Source organism: Pristiophorus japonicus, chromosome 11 (genome assembly GCF_044704955.1).
Source record: "Pristiophorus japonicus isolate sPriJap1 chromosome 11, sPriJap1.hap1, whole genome shotgun sequence".
Lineage (NCBI taxonomy): Eukaryota > Metazoa > Chordata > Chondrichthyes > Pristiophoridae > Pristiophorus > Pristiophorus japonicus.
This window is the reverse complement of record NC_091987.1, coordinates 63,355,219-63,370,738: the sequence shown is the minus strand read 5'-3', so window position 1 is coordinate 63,370,738 and position 15,520 is coordinate 63,355,219. Positions and strand designations below refer to the sequence as shown.

General features: G+C 42.4%; 1 long non-coding RNA gene across 1 annotated transcript in view; it reads left to right on the top strand.

Annotated features, from left to right (window-relative positions):
- The first annotated feature begins 1,182 nt into the window (after positions 1 to 1,182).
- LOC139275740 (uncharacterized) overlaps positions 1,183 to 15,520 on the top strand; it is a 28,675-nt gene continuing 14,337 nt past the window's right edge. The window contains exon 1 of the long non-coding RNA XR_011595743.1: positions 1,183 to 1,367. This is a non-coding gene — a long non-coding RNA (uncharacterized lncRNA). The remainder of the gene's footprint in view (positions 1,368 to 15,520) is intronic.

The following is a 15,520-nucleotide window of genomic DNA, read 5'->3' as shown; positions in this document are numbered from 1 at the left end:
TGTAGTGTTTTGCAGTAAAATTTTCAATTAGCTACTGTTGACTTGTTGATTAGTGGGCTTTAACATAATAATGGTATGGGTCAGTTAGCCAAATGGCAATTCTATTTTATTTAAATTGATAGCTAATTTATAATTATCTTGTTGTCAATATAAGCACTGTGGAGTCACAGTAGTTTTCTTATGATATCACACAGCTGTTTAAGAGTCGGTGACTATATATTTACAGACTTTTGACTACGTTTTTAAATACAGGCTAAATCTGAAATTAATGTCCACATTTTTATGTGTGGTCTCAGCAGAAGAGTTAGGAAAGTGGGAAATGGGTTCTCCTCTTTATGCATAAATCCTTCATAACCTACAAATAAGTCATTTGTGGGATAATCTAATAATCTCACTGATTCACTCCCGTTGTGAATTCTTTGTGTTGACTAACTAACCACACCATGTCGGTGTCACAATAGTGTTAAACAATTCCGTCAGAGTGTCTGTCTTTTATGTAGAGGTCGGGAAAAAATAAATAAAAAGGAAAATGGGATAATGGCTGCATTGGAAGTTGTAGGCCCACTTCAGGATGTACTCCCAGTGTGGGGGATCGTTCAAAGAGCGCCAGACGTTTCCCTTATTTGGATGAAGGCCATTCCTCTTGTGTGTAAGACAGGGGAGTTTCCTGCTTGAAGCGACTGTAGGCACAGCCTGGGCGTTTTCTGCCTGTGCTGCTGGATTTTTTTTGAATGGATGCCCTTTTCCTAACCCCAGCCTAGCCCCTGATTCAGAACTTTGTGTAATGTGCGGGGATTGGTCATGTGATTGACAGACTGTGTGTTGGGTGAGAGTCAGCGATTGGCCAGTTGTGATTGGCGCTTCTCTATAAGAACAGCCGTGTCTATATTGCGAGCTGCCCGGAGCCTTTCTCTGCTGCAGTCAGTCGCAGGGAAGCGCCAACATATGCCATGAGCAGCATTAGCCCTGGGACTGGCCACAACAATAGCAGATCGTGCCGTCACCTCGGACCTGGATTACTCGGCGTCATGCAGTGTAACGAGTTTTAACCGGCACGTTAAGATTTGTTCCCTGGTTATAGTGAGAAGAAATGCTTTTAACCCACGAGCAGCGACATGTGTGGTCTGAGGTTTTCTCTTTTTGCTTATTTATTTTCTGTTTCTTTTTGTTGAACAGGGGTGAAGGAGCGATTTTCTTTAAAGAGTTCACGTGTCAGCAGTTGCCAGAAGTGGCATCCAGTAGCAAGATTTGTTTAAAACTTAAACAAGCAGCAGTGTAACGGAGGGGACTTCCAGCTAGCAGCAGCCTGCCATGAGGAAATACTGATGAAAGAATGCCTGACCATAGAGATGACTTAATCAGACTGGGTGAGTGAAAAAAAATCCAACTTATTATTATTTTCCTCCAATAAATCATTTAGGGACTGTTCTGTATTGAATAATTGTTTAAATCTGAAAGGGAATGTATTATGAAAACAAAAGCCGAAGATGTGTTTATATTGCAGTGAATTGTCAATGTGTAAGCTGCCTGTCAGTGCTGGTGTAATAACTTGCACTCTCTGTTGTGACATGTGGGTTGGTCAGATTGCCTTTGTCACTAATTCTTCAGCTTTAAAAAGTAGGCATGATTACAGCCATGTGAATTTTCTTCTGATGGGTTCTATGTAAATTTCTAATGCTAAATGTTGCAAAGTGCAGTGAACAAGGCTTTGAGGATCATGGAACATTGGGGGGGGGGGGTGAATTGTAACCTTTTATTTTCCTCAGGTTGGTAAACTTCAGTACTTTAAAGGGTTAATGGGTAGTAGTTGTAAATCTAGTTGGACTCGATTTATAATGGTATTTAGTGGGGGGAGGGGGTGATTAGGAAACACACTGGAGCAGGGGTCAAATGAAACTAGAATTGCAGGCAGCCTAATAGCTACCTGTGAACTAAAGCATTGAACAGGAAAAGAATAATAAAGGAGCAGCAATAAAAGTAGTTTAATATAAGCCTGATTAAGGGTGGAGCTCCCAACAACTATTACAGAAACTGTGTCGGGGGCCTTGGCGCCAATAACTGTATCTACTCTTAAAGGTGTGGTCCAATACCATGTATGGTGCCTCACTTTCAATTTGTGTGAGAGAGTTTAATTGCCACTCCCTTTCAGGCTGGCAGTGCATGCCAGTCCACAACAGGGCAGGTGACATGCCCAAGCTACCTGACATCCAGTTTTTGCCTTTTGCTCAAAGGAATGTTGGCAAAAAGAGTCTAAAAAACACTTTTTCTCTTTCTCCCTGTAAACTATAGAACAATTAATAATCTGGTCATGATTGGCATTCCTGATTACATGTAGAGAGGAATTGAGGCATGGAGACACAATTTTTATAAAATGTGTTTTTTTTAAAAAAGATGCTAAGGAGCTCTTGCCTTTTTGGGTGTTCCCCTATACAACTGGGGGGGGGGGGAAATAGCCTTCAAGACAACCAAAGCCAATGTGTCCTTTTTTAAAAAAAATATTCAAAGCAAATTTTAAATAACACCCAGTACCAACAGAAGATTTTTTTTAATTCCAAAATGACTCCCACCCATTAGGAATAGAACAGGAAAGTCGGGCCCTAATCAAGTTGATGACACCATCTCACTACCCACACACAACTGGACACTTGCACAAAAAAGCAACACGCTTTAATTTTAAGTGCTGCACTCTGTACCCCTGTACATTATTCATGGCACAAAGATCAGTAAGCTTGTGGGTGTGTCAGGCACAGCCAATGTCTTGATATCTGTGAAGTGGGATGAGCCTATTGGTACTCTTGTCACCATCACTGTCACAGGCCACTGGAATAACATCTTGAAGGTTGCATGCAACTATATTGAATCATATAACTTGATAGCACAGAAGGATGCCATTCAGCACATTACACTTGGGGAACACATTACAAAGGTGGGCAGAGGAAATGTTGCAAGAACACCCTCAAAGCCTCCCTGATAGTGCAACATCCCCACCGACACCTGGGAATCCTTGGCCAAAGATCGCCTTAAGTGGAGGAAGTGCATCCGGGAGGGTGCTGAGCCCCTTGAGTCTCATCGCCGAGAGCATACAGAAATCAAGCACAGGCAGCGGAAAGAGCATTGGGGAAAATCTGTTCCATCCTCCCTTGCCCTCAACGACTATCTGACCCACCTGTGATGAGGACTGTGGCTCTCATATTGGAATGTTCAGCCACCATATCTAATATGTAGGTGTGTAATTTATTTTATTTCTTTATTGGAAGCAAGGGACTGCCTACAATGATGACTTGTGCTGCCTCTCAAGAACATTTAATCCCATTGCTCTTCCTTTTTACATTTTTATTTTTCATTTATATATCTGCTATCTGCTTTCCTTAAAACTATAATGGATTTTGCTTCCACCACTGTTTCCAGTAGGCTAGGGTAGTCCATGTCCTAACAACCCAGTTTTTAAAAACTTCCATCTTTGATCTTAAATTTCAGTCCTCTAGTCACTGATAATGGAACTAGGTTTTGATGAGGTAAATAGGATGTTTTAAATAATTTTTAACATCTCAATTAGCTGTCCCCTAAAGCCTTTTTCTGTTCTAATGAAAAGTACTGCAGTTTCTATAGTGTCACTTCCTGACTAAATCTTTTCAGCCCTGATATCCTAATAAATTTCTTCTGTGCCCTCCAAGTATGGGGTCTCAAGCTGGGGACAATGATCTGTACAGGTTCATAGGTTCAGCATTCCCTCTGCTTTTGTGTAAGCACTCTTCTCGAAGAGTTGAATGAGTCCTAGAAGGTCGCAACTTGTAAAAAGAGCTGCAAAAAATATTGTGCAAGTGACTCCATAATGAACTGATGAGCATCAAGAGCACAAGTGACTTGCTTTTTGAAGTTTCATAAACATAAACATGTAGTGGCCAGGTTTCCTTGGCAGTTTCATCAGACTTCTGTTGTAACTCTGCTTGGAAAAAGGACCAGACCCAGAATTAGTTGCAAAATCCCAGGGTACAATCTCCATCTACACCTTGCATGTCACCACAGTGGGATTCCAGGCCAGGGAAGTGGCTTGGGCCCCTGAAAATAACAACAAAATAGGGTCTGTCTCCTTTTACATGGGGAGCTGATGGGCAGTGCACAAGTCTACAGGTGGGCCTTGGCATCATACACCTCTGATGGTGGTGAGGTATTGGGGTTTCTAGCATCATGGGCTGATGAACACCTGATGTGCATCGATACTGGTGCAAGTGCCTGTTGGGCCCCATGCAGATGAGATGTCCCCTGCTGATCCTGCATCATCTGGTGAGGTTGGTGCTAGTATAGCTGCCAGGATCATGGCCCACACATTTTCGGTGTCATGGTATTCTATTTGTCATGTTACTTTAAAAATTCGCACTAGTGAGGTTTTCAAATATTGAAAGTAAATATTGGCCAGTTGGATGCTATTGTGGCTGGTGTTCTGATTGTTGTGTAATGGATATGATTCTTGACCCTCCTGTCTGCATTGTTCATTTAGGTCATTTGTTTTGAGAAGCTTTTAAATGGTTTTTCATGTGTGATGGGGACCAAAAGTGATATCTACTTAAGCCAAGGTCACATGGGGTGTTTGAGTTAAGCTTTCACTAAGTTCATAGTTGGGAATCATACTGACTCAATGTTTCCTCTCATGTGTTAAAAATGACAATGATCAATTGGACTTGATGCTAGAGTAGACATCAGTCCGTTTAAACACTGAGCCATTAAAAGGGCTTGTATGTGGTATTTTTGAATTAAGTTCTAAAACAGGCATAACTTTAACATCAATTAATGTTCATCCTTGGCCAAGAAAATTGCACCTTTTTGTCTCTTCATACCAGCTAAGTAGGCCCCTTTGGAGGGGCCTTGCATGCACTTTAGATTTGGGAATTTTTTTCCAGCTAGTATGCTCGATCGAGGGAGTTGTGGAGGAAGAGCCTCCTACATAACTAGCAATGTTCTACAGAATGGGTAGAGGGAGTGTATTTTAATAAAATATAATTTCTTCCCAGACAAGTTGCGATACAGAGCAAGTCAATCTTTGAAACGCTGAGTAATGATTTTCAACCCACTGGTGGCACTGAGTTACCTCCATCATATGTTGTCCTGTTCTATTCATGATATCCCTGATCTGTTCACTAGTAATGTAGTTGTCAACTAAGTCAGTTGATTTTTCTTTGAATGGTCAGGTCAATTGTTAAACAGTACTGATCAGTTTATATATAAATTTTTTAAAATCCTATCTTAATTTTTAAAGCATTGCAAAGATTAATGCTAGGACTAGACTGCTGTGGTGTATTAGCATGTGCTTCTATCAAGAGGAACAGTCAATGCAATGAGCTGCATGTTCAGGGTAATCACTGTAGAGTAGCAAGTAGCATCTGTCAGAAACCATTCATACTACTGTTAATGTTTGCATGTGACAGGAATAACTTTACTTAAGATATTACTAACTTCAGGGATTGCCTTTTTGAGATGTCCATTTTAGCTTGGTTTCATGGGGCTCTTCAGGCTTCTGGCTCACTCTGTGGTGCACTTCATTTTTGTGGTGGAGATTTCCCCCACATATAGATAGAAAGTACAATGCCAGAGTTGGTACAAGCATCACACATTAAATAAATAGCCAGATTCCTGCAGTAGCCATGTTCTGGCCTGCTGCTGCGTAGTGAGGTGGATTTATTCCTAGAATCTCTTGTACAGAGAATCCTGATCGCATTCATGTATAGGATGGGAAGCCGAGCCAAACGCCTCACCATATAATAGGAAAATTACCTGGTCGGCCCTTTGACATTTCATAATGGCTCATCATTAGTGAGGCTGGGCACAGATATCATGCCTGTCCAATCAGAAAATGATTGAGATTTTAAGGCAATTTCTTATTGCTCTACACTACACTATGCACTGCTCTCCCTGACATTTTAACTTTATTGTTGGTTGTGAAAGCCCCGTGGAGTGGTACAGCCTCAGTTCCTTTTTTGGAGTGAACATTTCTCTCTGCAGTTGGTCGAATATTTTTATACCAGCATGGATCAAAAAGTACTGCTTGTAAAGACAGGATGACCCAGAAAATTAGCAGTATCCTTTCACCTTTTGGGATTTCAGTTTGAATCCAGGCCAAACAAAGATGAAGGTTCCCTTTTGGTTGAGTTTGGTCACGACCTAAATCCTGCTGGCTGTAATTCTACAGCAAAAAGTTGTCCATAATTGGCAATCTCTGACAGGCCACGCCTACAAGGATGGCTAGTATAAATAATGGTGCAGGAGGGGGCAGTCTCCTGCATTTGCAGGAGAGACTATCCACAGAACATTATCATGGCTGATCTGATCATGGACTCCGCTCCACTTCCCTGCCCTCCCCCCATCACCCTTCACTCCCTTATCGCTCAAAAAATCTGTATCTCTGCCTTAAATATATTCAATGACCCAGCCTCCACAGCTCTCTGGCATTGAATTCCACAGATTTACAACTGTCTAAGAAACTCCTCCTCATCTCAGTTTTAAATGAGCAGCCCCTTATTCTGAGACTATGCCCCCAGCTTTAATTTCCCCTGAGTAGAAATATCCTCTCTGCATCCACCTTGTTGAGCCCCCTCATTATCTTTTATATGTTTCGATAAGATCACCTCTCATTCTTCTGAACTCCAATGAGTATAGGCCCAACATACTCGACCTACTCAACCTATCTTCAGAAGTCAACCCCCTCATCTCTGGAATCAACCAAGTGAACTTTCTCTGAACAGCCTCCAATGCAAGTATATCCTTCCTTAAATACAAAGACCAAAACTGTACACAGTACTCCAGGTGTGGCCTCGCCAATACCCCGTACAGTTGTAGCAGGACCTCTTTTATACTCTATCCCCCTTGCAATGAATACCAACATTCCATTTGCCTTTCTGATTACTTGCTGTACCTGCATATTAAATTTTTGTATTTCATGCACAAGGACCCCCAGTTCCCTCTGTACTGCAGCACTTTGCAATTTTTCTCCATTAGGTATTGAGTTCCTATTTACTGCATGGTTAATGCTAATTTTATTGCTCAATGGCCAGAATATATTGTAACAGTGTGGAAAGTACTGCTCAATATCTTGTTTAATCTCCACATGCTACTCTTTTCATCCACCTCTGAATGGTAAAACACTAAATGGACATTGTTTTTCTGATTATTGGGGCTGAAGTAAATTGAGACAGATAGAATGTTGCACTGCATTTGCCTGTTAAATTTCAGCTGCTAGTGCTTGATACTGTCCAGAGGTGACCAAGATGGAAAAATATTCTATGCGACATCGACATATCTCGCGTGAGATTCCTAGCAACAAAAAAGCAATGATTTTTGTAAATGCTAGAAATGTGTTGTAAATGATGCTGCATCTGACTTCAGTGCCACTGACTCAGATTGTCAAATACTAAATATTCATTGGCTTAAAGGGGTATTGTTTCATGCAAAAGTATTTAGCAAACTTTATTTTTTGTTTACAAATAATGAAAATCCCATCAGAACACAGCTTGTCATTGGATTGCATTGAAAGTGGTGCAGGGCTTTTGGCTCTTCCTGCCCAAGCCAAATATTATCTCTACATTTCAAACACTTTTTTGCATGGACAGTGCCTCCCAAACACCCCATTTGTTTTATTGCTTACTTTCAGGTCTTCTGCTGGAGCCATATATCTGAGGACGGGTCAGTCTATTTTCCTACCTCTGGCAATACTACTCTGCAACTGGTTAGTCTTGATGAAATCCAGGGTGATGCGCACTTTTGATTTCTGTTCCCTCCTTGTAGAGAAGCACCTGAGTTCTCCATTCATAGTCTTCCCCAACAAGTTAGCAGTGACTGGGACTCAACACATGGTAAATCATGAGCTGAAAAACTCAATTATTCTGCTATAGAACAGTGCAATTTTATACAAAACATCAGACCACTTGGTTTCTTTACTAATTTTGATATTTCAATTACCAATTTTTATATTTTATCATTTTCTATTCTCTTCAACCCTTTTCATATCAACTAATGAAATTCTGACAGTCATTACTGTAGTACTAGATTCCTACCACTGTGGCTCTAACAGTTACCTATATACAGAAACCTTGTATATTTGCAGTATCTGATCCCACCCACTAGGTGCTTTTCTACTAGAATTAGTGACCACCACTGGATATAATGCTACCTAGTGTCATTTCATTTCATTTCATTAATTTATAGCATGGAAGTTATTAGTACTGCTTCTCTAGATTAGCACTTGAAGCTGGGTTTTCATCTATTGGTCAATGGATGGAGAATTTAGCCCATAGCTCTACTTGTACATCACAAAATTCTCCCTGCTCTCGAATTGTTGCCTAACAATGTGATGACACTTTCACTATTTTGGTAAACTAGCACATTCTAATCATTCAACACCCTAGTATGATTCATTGATTTGTCATTTATAGATGGGTTACTTTTCTGAACTTTAAATTTAAATCTAATCCCACACCTCAGACTAATACTTTTGAGCTACAGTAGCCATTGCCACCTTATGGGTGTAGTAATTTATTGAATACTGCTGGAAGTGATGCTGTGGGTTGCATTAATAACTGCCAACCAGGGGCACTTCGAACTGGTACAAGCTGAGTATAGTGGACATGTCGGTTTCTAGAAACTGCTAAATGTCTTGTCCCAGTAAATTTTTATTGGACATTTTTGCTACTTCAACTTTTTGTTCACCTTTCCGAGTGATGTCTGCCTGCGGCCTGCATATCCCACTCTTCCTTCAGGAGAAGAATGCATGGTGGTGAGCAGGCTGAAAGATGAGAAAAATGTTAACAAAAATAATAAATACTGCTAAATGTGCAAGGGAGCCCTTAACTTGTTAAGATGGTGAGAAAGTCCCTAATACTGTACCACAAGCCACTTCCAGAGACACTTGGGTTTCTATTGAGTTCACAGCTGAGTAATTCCACTCTTGGGGCAGTAACTGACTCGCCATTAATTAAATATTTAATTTTAATGGTTTACCACATTTCTGTATGAACTGTCTACATATTTGAGTAATGTTCTTTTTACATTGACAGGTACTAACTGTTGATGCAAACTGTTGATTCAATCAGGTGGCTGGCCACACACCCTTAAATTAATGATTCTAAATGTTGCTAAATCTGAATAATCAAATATGTTAATGTGACTAGCAACTGCTCTACATGCAGCTCCTCTACATTGTGGACTCTTGCTTCCTATTCAGCTCGGCTCAACCTTCTCTTTTCTTTGAAGGACTTGTTTGCTTTTAAAGTGCTCTAAAATGGAATCTTACACAAACTATTGTGTGTATTTTAAAAAATTTAGCATTTTCTTTATTAGCCTTTGCTATCTTTACTGAAGGTGCCTCTTCTGATACATTTGAATGGATACTGGTCAATGCTCTTCATTACCATGCCCAAGTTGTGTTCTACATATGTGATCCAAAACAGTAAGTGTCATCAGGCTATTCACCATGGGGTATCATCTGAGCCTGATCCTGCTCTCGCTCCACATATCACGTGCACTTCTATAGCACATTTAGAAAAAACATCAAGGTGCTTCAGAGGCAATCATCAGAAAAATGGACGAGGAGCCAAAGACGGAAATATTATGAGCGGTGATCAAGGAGGAAAGGCAGGGGGTTTAGGAAGAGAATTCTAGAGAATGGGCTTGGGCAGCTGAAGACACAGCTGCTGATGGTGGGGTGAAGCAGAGGGGGATGCGCAAGAGGCCAAGGTTGGAGGAATGGAGAATTTGAGGAGGGTTTAGGACTGGAGAAAGTTTGAGATAGGGAGGGGCAAGGCAATGGGGGATTTAAACACAAGGATTACATTTTGAATTTCGGACTCTGAAACCGAGAGTTAATTTTGGTGGGCAAGGATGGGGGTGATGAATGAGTGTGAGATAGGACACAGGCAGCAGAGTTTTGGATGACCTGAAGTTTATGAAGGGTGGAGGATAGGAGACTGGCCAGGACAGCATTGGAACAGTCTAACTTGGAAATGATAAAGGCATGAATGAAAGCTATAGTAGTGGAAGCAGGTGATGTTGCAGATGGATGTGTGGTCCTCGGCTCCACTCTGATAGGATGCCAAGGTTACAAACCGTCTGGTTCAGCCTGACCTAATAGCCAGGGATGGGCATGGAATCTGTTGCAAGCATATGCATTTTATAATTTTAGTCATCCCAATGTTAAACTGGAAGAAGCTGTGGCTAATCCAAGACTGGACATCACACAAGAGGTAGTGGAGGGGGTCAAGATAGTTCATGCAGAGGGAGAGCTGGATGCTGTCAGTGTACAACATAGAAGCTGACCATGTCTGGATAATGTTGCCAATAACTCTGCCTCCTCATAATAGACCCTTACTATCCACTATGTCCAGGCCCCTCAATTTAACTGGATAATGGCTGCATTGAGATGGGGAAGAGGAGCAAAGAGAAGCCATTACTGGAGAGATGGGGAAGAGAAGCCATTGCTGGAGATGCTTTGAGTACGTGGAACCAAGCCAGGGAAGATCCACTGAACTGGACAGCAGGAGAGGTGTAGGAGGTGCATGGTATGATTGCCTCTGAAGGGCTGAGGAGGGGTAGTGCACCATGGAGAATATAATTTAGTTCAGACTGTTTCAGTGATGTGGCAGGGACATAACCTGTTGGGTGTGGATTGAGGGGTAACCACATGCTCAAGGACTTTGGAGGAGAAAGGAAGGTGGGAGAAGGGTTGCAAGGTCAGCAGGGTGCGAGTGGGTTTTTGATGAATGCGATTGACTGCAGTTTTCAAAGGGAGAGTATCTGGGGAAAGGGAACAATTTACAATGTCGGCTAGCAAGGTAGACGGAAGAGGTAGTCACTAATTTAATGGGAATGGGTCCAGAGAGGAGGTGGTTTCATGGATATGTTGAGATCCGAGAGAAACTAGAGGAAGATGCATGTTCAGGGCCGAGCGGGAGGTTTGGCTTAGGAACATAGAAACTTGCAGCGCAGAAGGAGGCCATTCCAGCCCATTGTGTCCACGCCAGCCGATCAAGAGCCACACTGTCCTTGCTCAGCAGCCCTTAAGGTTACATATATACCTATGAACAATGACGGAAAGGCAAAGAGTACCCAGCCCAACCAATCTGCCTCACCACAACTGTGACACCCCTTATACTAAAACATTCTATACTCCACCCCAACCGGAGCCATGTGATCTCCTGGGAGAGGCAAAACCCAGGCCAATTTAGGGAGAAAACAATCTGGGAAAATTCCTCCCTGGCCGTATTCTATTCCCTGCAGTACTTGCCATTATAACTGCTCTGTCCAACAAAAGGTCATCCAGTCTAATGCAATTACCAGCTCTAGGTCTGTAACCTTGTAAATGCCCATCCAACCATCTCTTAAAAGTGGTGAGGGTTTCTGCATCTACCATTCTTCCAGGCAGCAATTTCCAGATCCCCACAACCCTCTGCGTAAAGAAGCCCTCCCTCAAATCCCCTCTAAACCTTCCACCAACCACCTTAAAACTGTGCCTCATAATAGACCCTTACTATCCACTATGTCCAGGCCCCTCAATATTTTGTACACCTCAATGAGGTCTCCTCTCCACCTCTGATCCAATGAGAATAAACCCAGCCTATCCAATCTGTCCTCCTAGCTAAGATTCTCCATTCCAGGCAGCATCCTAGTAAATCTCCTCTGCACCCTCTCTAGTGCAATCATGTCCTTCCTATAATATGGTGACCAGAACTGCATGCAATACTCCAGCTGTGGCCTAACCAAAGTATTATACAATTTAAGCATAACCTCCCTGCTCTTATATTCTATGCCTTGGCCAATAAAGGCAAGCATTACATGCCTTCTTAACCACCTTATCTACCTGGCCTGCTACTTTCAGGGATCTGTGTACAGGCACTCCAAGGTCCCTTTGTTCATTTACACTATGAAGTGGCCTACTGCTTAATGTGTATACTCTTTCCTTATTCGCCCTCCCAAAGTGCATCACCTCACACTTCTCTGAATTAAATTCCATTTGCCACTGCTCTGCCCATCTGACCAGTGGATTGATATCCTCCTGCAGCCCATGACTTTCCTCTTCATTATCAACCACATAGCCAATTTTAGTGTTGTCTGCAAACTTCTTAATCATACTCCCTATATTCAAATCTACATCATTGATATATACCACAAAAAGCAAGGGTCCCAGTACTGAGCCCTGCAGAACCCCATGGGAAACATCCTTCCAGTCACACAAACATCCATCAATCATTACCCTTTGCTTCCTACCTCCAAGCCAATTTTGGATCCAACTTGACACTTTGCCCTGTATCCCATGGGCTTTAACCTTCATGGCCAGTCTATCATGTGGGACCTTATCAAAAGCTTTGCTAAAGTCCATATATACTACATCGTACACATTACCCTCGTCGACCCTCTTGGTTACCTCCTCATAAAATTCAATCAAGTTAGTCAGACACAATCTTCCCTTAACAAATCTCTGCTGACTGTCCCTAATTAATCCTTACCTTCCAAATGCAGATTTACCCTGTCTTTCAGGATTTTTTCCAATAATTTTCCCACCACTGAGGTTAGGCTGACAGGCCTGTAATTACTCAGCCTATCCCTTTCTCCCTTCTTAAACAAGGGTACTATATTAGCGGTCTCCAATCTTCTGGCACCATGCCCAGATCCAAAGAGGACTGAAAAATGGTCAAAGCCTCTGCTATTTCCTCTTTACTTCACTCAACAGCCTGGGATTAATTTCATCTGGGCCTGGGGACTTAACTACTTTCAAAGCTGCTAACCCCTTAATATATCCTCTCTCACTATATATATATTTCATCCAGAATATCACACTCCTCCTCGATAGCAGTATCTGTATTGCTCCTTTTCTTTGTGAATACAGATGCAAAGTATTCATTAAGAACCCTCCCAACATCTTCTGTCTCCATACAGATTACCTTCATGGTCTCTAATAGGCCCTACCCTTTCTTTAGTTACCCTCTTGCTCTTAATATATTTATAGAACATCTTAGGGTTTTCCTTAATTTTACTGGCCAAGAATTTCTTGTGCTCTCTTAGCATTCCTAATAATCTTTTCAATTTTGCCTCTTAGAATCTTAAGGAATATAGAAAGTTATCGTATTTAGCCGTTGATATGATGAGCGTTCCTTTTTTTCCTTAATCCTCCCCTACAAGTCCCTAGACATCCAGGGGCTCTAGAATTATTTTTCCCGGGCTTTTTCTTTAAGGGCACATGTTTGGCCTGAGCCTTCTGGATCTCCTCCTTAAATGCCTCCCACTGTTCTGACACTGATTTACCCACAAGTAGCTGTTTCTATTCCACTGTGGCCAAATCACTCCTTAACTTAGCAAAATTAGCTTTTCCCCAATTCAGAACTTTTATTCCAGGCCTATTCTTGTCCTTATCCATAACCAACTTGAAACTATAATCGAATTATGGTCACTGGCATCCAAGTGCTCTCCCACTAATACCTCTTCAACCTGACCAGCTTCATTCCCCAAAACTAAATCCAAGACCGCCCCCTTGTGTTGGGCTTGCTACATACTGACGAAATGCATTCGAGAACTTTTTTTAAAGAATTCCGCACCCTCTACCCTTCACACTAAATTTGTCCCAATCAATATTTGGATAGTTAAAATCCCTTACTATTACTACTCTATGGTTTTTGGACTTCACAGCAATTTGCCTACATTTGCTCCTCGATCTCCCTCCCACTGTTTTGGGGTCTATAATACACGCCCAGCAGTGTGATCGCCCTTTTTTAATTTTTCAATTCGACCCGTATGGCCTCATTTGTTGATCCCTCTAACATATATCCCTCCTCGCCACTAATATTTTCTTTAATCAGTAACGCAACCCCCACCCCCCCCCCTTTTTTAAACCCCCCCTCTATCTTGTCTAAAAATCCTGACGCCAGGAATATTGATCTGCCAAACCTGCCTCTCTGTCATGTTTCTGCAATGGCTATAATGTCATACTTCCAAGTGTCTACCTGTGCCCTTAGCTCATCCGCCTTGTTCGCTATACTCCTTGGTATATACTTTAATGCATTCAGCACAGGAAGACCTTGTTGCTTACTAGATACTAAGCCCTGTTTCCCCTGTCTTACAGATTCGCCTTCTAGATTCTTGCTATCCAATTTCAGCTTCACTAATTTCCCTTTTGAATTTGTTCTCGTGTTCCCATCCCCCTGCCAAGCTAGTTTAAACTCTCCCCAACAGCACTAACACAACTCCCCGTGAGAATATTGGTCCTGGTGCTGTTGAGGTGCAACCCATCTGGTTTGTACAGGTCCCATCTGCCCCAGAAGTGGTCCCAATACCTCGAATTTAAAGTCCTCCCTCCTACACCAACTTTCCATCCATGTGTTCATCCTCTCTATCCTTCTATTCTTATACTCATTAGCATGTGGCACTGATAGTAACCTGGAGATTACTACCTTTTTGAGGTCCTACCTTAATTTTCTTCCTAGCTCCCTGAATTCTTCCTGTAGGACTTCATCCCTTATTTTACCTTTGTTGCTGGTCCTAATATGGACCACAACCTCTAGCTGTTTATCCTACCCCCCCCCCCCCCCCAAACCCAGGATGCCCTGTGTCCTCTGACATCCTTGACCCTGGCACCATTTGGGAGTCAAGTCTACGGCTGCAGAAACACCTGCCTTTTCCCCTAAATATAGAATCCCCTATCACTAGGGCTCTTTTGTTCTTCGTCCCCCCCCCCCCCGTGCAGCTGAGCCACCCATGGTGCCTTGGAACTGGCTCTAGCTGCACTCCCCAGAGGCACCATCATCCTTACCAATACTCAGAAGTGAATATTGGTTTGAAAGTGAGATGGACTCATGGAGACTCCTGCACTACCTGCCTAGCACACTTGCTATGTCTGGTGGCCACCCACTTCCCCTCTACCTGCTTGTTGGGAAAGGAGGTGAAGTAGCTGAGCAGATGTGACCAAGAAGTCTGAGTTCCTCTCGCTTAGTGGAGAGGAGTTTGAGGGGATGGTTGGTTGTGGAGAAAAGAATTCTGATATCTTTATTCTCCAGGTTGATCCTGGCATAGTGTGTGCTTTGAGAAGAGTGAGGCCCAATTGCATTTGGTGTGGTCCAGCCAAATTAGATGATGGATGGCTCAACTAGTTGTGGACCAGATGCAGCAAGTTTGTAGCTGTTGGACTTGAAGAGAGTGGGACCATACTGGAGGAAATGACTGAGATGTTTTGGTAGGGACAAGGACATTGAGCACGGATGGAGGTGAGGAACAGTTGAGTAAACTGATGTCTGCAAAGGTATCCTTGCTAAAAGCTAGGCAATTGGGAGCTTGACAGTGCATTATAAGTGACTAGAGATGAGATTTTTTTCCAAGGATTGATGCAGAAGCAAGTGGGCTTGGAACTGGGTAGTGAGGATACATGGAAGTGGTTGGCGATGGCCTTGCCTGTGATCAAGTTCATGGGAGTAGAGAGACCACAGGAAATGGCAAGTTTGAGGGGTTGGCTGTGAACATGGGTAGGAGAATTTGTAGAGGTTTAGACAGC